We start from the raw sequence: 4,085 nt of genomic DNA on the forward strand, positions 1-4,085 counted from the left end.
CAGTTTTTCTTAAAGTTTCCAAAGTTTTATTTTGAAAAAAAAAAAAAGATTCAGGATTTTTTTTTTTTTTTTTTTGCCTTATTTTGTTTTGGTTTTTTGTCAGTGTTATTTGCATAAATTATTTGCATTTCGGTCTTTAAAATACCATAATTTCCACATAACTTTATATTTTTGTAATTTTTAAATATTGATTTTATTGATGTTTTGATCAGTTCCTCAGGACTTAAGTAGACATTTTACCAAATACTTTCTTACTTTTGAGTAAGACTGTGTTGAAGTTGTTCTTCTCTTAATTGAGTACAATATTCTGATACTCTGTCCACCTCTGGTTATGGTAGTTTTTAATAATTTGGTTAATGTTTAGATGAAGAACTCAACAAATATTGAATTGTGATCATTTATAAATCAATTGGGTAATGAATACTTAATAGAAGATGTCATTTCCAAAATATATATTCAATTTTTGTTGAACAACCAACTGACTGGAGTTTTCTCTCAGCATTTTTTTTGTTCAACCAGAGTCCGGCACCAACCCAACCAGTTCAGTTCAGAACTGGTTGGGTTGGTGTAGTTCAACACCCATCAGTGTTGCTACTGGTTTGGTTCCAGTGTCAGCAGTGTCAGTGTCTGTGAACTAGAACCATCTGAAATCAGAAAGGTAAACCCAGTGGGCGTGTCCCCCTACCTGGGAACCCTCCAGAACCAGAACCAGTAAACACCAGTTTAGATGCTCTGGCAGCATTTCCTCACGTGCAGCTGGCCGTTATCTGCAGGATGCAGCAGCTTTCCGGCCTCCCGCCTGTTTCTGCTGCGACTTGCAGCCTCTTTGTTCTTCCAGGGATTTGCTGGCTGTTTGTCTCAGAGTGAATGGGTCGCCTCCCGGGTCTGTGCTTGAATCGACTCTTGGGTCGCCTCATTGTGTTGTCTTGAGTCGAGTGCACAGGTGCAGGCCTGACCTTGTCCAGATTTAGGTTCTGATATTTAAATAATCTGATGATTCAGGAAAGTTGGACTCAAGGATTCTGGGATTTGTTTGAATGGAAGGTCAACTGTGGCTAAAAGCTGATTTTGACTCATTTAAAGGGCCAGTGTTATGTGTTTTCCAGGCACATTTTATAGCATCATCAAGTAACAATATTACCTTCAGTTGTTACTCAAATGCTTTAAATATCAAGTATGACATAAAATAAATTTGAGTTGCAACTGGTCCTCTGTCTCTTTAAGAAGCTCCTTAAAGAGACAGAGGACCATAAGCACATGTAAACACATATAGACAAAACAAGCCAGGTACAAGGAGGAGGTGTGCATATGGGTCTCATGTGAGTTATGTGTGTGTCAGACCTTGAATCCTGACTGAAGCACGCGATTTGTCTGTGATTGTCTGTGAATAAGATGTCGGGCTCACCACAAGCGTAAACAGTTCAGGGCCACAGATGTTCCAGGGAGGGGAAGGCAGCAGAACCGCCCCTTTAAGAAATCCTGTTAGCAGAGGTTGATGTTTATCTGTTGCTTTAGTTTGTATGTTGGACAAACTAAAAACCTTTTTTGAAAATTTTATTTTTTGTTGTGTATTCATTACCTAAAATGTGTTTAAATAATAACATTGTAATACTTTGACCTTTCTGAATTCTGCAACCAAAACCAAAAAATAAACAATATTAAACTAATAACTAATACAAACGACCAAACATCCAAACTAAAACGAACAAATAAAAGGTCACAAGAAAATAAAGCTAAACATTAATGAAGAACCTCAAACTTTTCTTTAAATTTGTGGAGCCTGAAAACAGAAAACCTGCAGCTGAATCTGAAACTGGGTTCTGATGGTTTCTGGTACCGGGATCAGTTCTAACTCCAGTTTCAGCCACAGAGGAGTCATGCTGGTTTCATCCTGCAGTTTCCGTGTTTCCAAACACATTCCTGGTTTTCCAGGATGATTCCTCGGCTTTGTTTGTTGCTCAACAGCTTTTGTTCAGAGGGAATTCCTTCATACTGACGGCTTAACGCCAGAACCCGACCTGAGCTTCAGAACCACAGAGTCCAGATGGAGATTCATGTCTAAATCCAAAGAACTCTGATCAAATACATTAAATAATCAAAGATAATCAAAGATTAAACAGTTTAAACCAGGAGTTTAAGGACTGAGGAACTACATCAAACAGACATTTTACTGTTCATTCAGTACAAATAATACACATTTATAGTTTATATTTTAAACCCGAGTTTTAATATAGTTTTAATACGTTTGCTGTGAACAAACTGTTTAGTGTAAAATTAAATATTTTATGTCTTCTATTAGCCACTTATTACTTATTTAACAATGATATAATTTTGAACTTAAACAAATAAAAAAACTTCTAATGAATCAGAAATATCACAGAAATATTATTTATTCTTTACTTATCCTCATCTTAATATTAAGTTATGAATATCTGTGATTTTATTCCATGTTTGTGGTCTTTTTATCTGTTTTCCTTTTCTATGTTGTGGTTAATTAGTTTCTATTTTATTAAATCTATTTTAATTTCACATTAAATACTTTATATTTATTATGATTTTAGTTTAAAAACTTTTTAGTTTTTATGCTTGTTGTGTCTCCTCATCATCATCTTCTTCAGTTTGTTTCCTTCTGGTTTTATCTTCAGCAGAAAACTTGATGCTGAGTGAACAGAATCGGGCCGGCGGTCGGGTTGGGACAGAAATAGAAAGCCGGGTTCCCTGCAGGGTGCGGTCGGCGGATGGGACCATCTGTGGTTTGGACCTTTGTTGCAGTGGAATAAAGAGATTTATTAAAGGGATCAAAGCTAATCTGGATCAGCTTCAGGCTCAAAACAGAGACGAGTCACCAGGAGAAACAGAAAAGAAGAAATAAAAGGTGTGAAATAAATTATTAATCTCCAAAAAGCAACAAAAGAGAAATAAAATCTATTTAAGTTAAAACTCTCTCTAACTAAAAACTAAACTAAAAACCTTCCTCAAATAAAGTTTAATCCTGAATAAATTAAATAATCCAATCAATTATTATTGTGTTTAAAATCAAATCTGACTCAAAAACATCTGAAAAACATTTCAGATCTCATTTTTCCTGTTTTCTCTTAAAATGAGTCTCTTTAGAGTTGATCTGTTTTTTCTTTTCATTTCATCAGAAAACATGACGCTCAGTGAAAATGGACCGACCCGGTTCTGGTTATCTGGGCTGAGGTTCTCCTGATCTGTCTCTGTAGTTCTGCTGCTTTAGGACAAACTGGTCATTTCTCCCCACTTTCTTCTCCTACTACTCTCCATTTGGCATTTGTTGCTGTTATTTCATGTGCTAGTTTTTTGTTTTCTTTGGAATTTTTCTCTCCATAGAAGCTACACCTGGTCTGGCATGATGCTGCCATCACCTAGTCGTCCTCCCTCTCCTGCAGTGTTGTGGTCAAGACCACCTAACCCGAGACCAAGACAAGACCAAGACCGAGGGAAGTCGAGTCCGAGTCAAGACCAAGACCAACGCCCCACGCTACGGACACGATAAAATGTGAAATATGATCAAAATTACTTCTCAGATTGATCTGAAAGATCCATATTCCCATAAAAACATCTAGATATTAAATACTTAATACATTTTACCAGCATTAAAAGCTTCCATCTCTGTGCAACAATCCGCGGTGTTCTCGTGCCATCCCTAAAAACATAATGCCCTGGGTGTTTGCCCATATTGCTCTTGTCAGAAACCACCACTGTCTGCACCATTAAACATAGCAATTGAGGTAATGCCCTGATACTCAACTATGAACACTGACCAAGGAGCAACAAGCAAAAAGTAACCAAGCACAAGACGCTCACTGTGACTGCTCTCATCTTCTCTCCTGCTACATGAAGCCAGGTAGTTTGACACCATGGCAGACTACCATTACAGCTGCCACTTTGAACGAAAATAATCAAAGAGCCATGTGCATGTTCTGTGTGCTCTTTCGTTCTTGTGTTTTATTTAATTAAAAAATATCAATGTACATAATTAAATAAAATAATGATGGTAATGCCGTGTCTGACAGATATAGCCGTGAGTTTGTGCTAAGCGTATGACGATCTGACAGCGTGCT

The sequence above is a fragment of the Poecilia latipinna genome, unplaced genomic scaffold (assembly GCF_001443285.1).
Source record: "Poecilia latipinna isolate Pla-1442-1.1 unplaced genomic scaffold, P_latipinna-1.0 Scaffold782, whole genome shotgun sequence".
In the NCBI taxonomy this organism is placed as follows: Eukaryota; Metazoa; Chordata; class Actinopteri; order Cyprinodontiformes; family Poeciliidae; genus Poecilia; species Poecilia latipinna.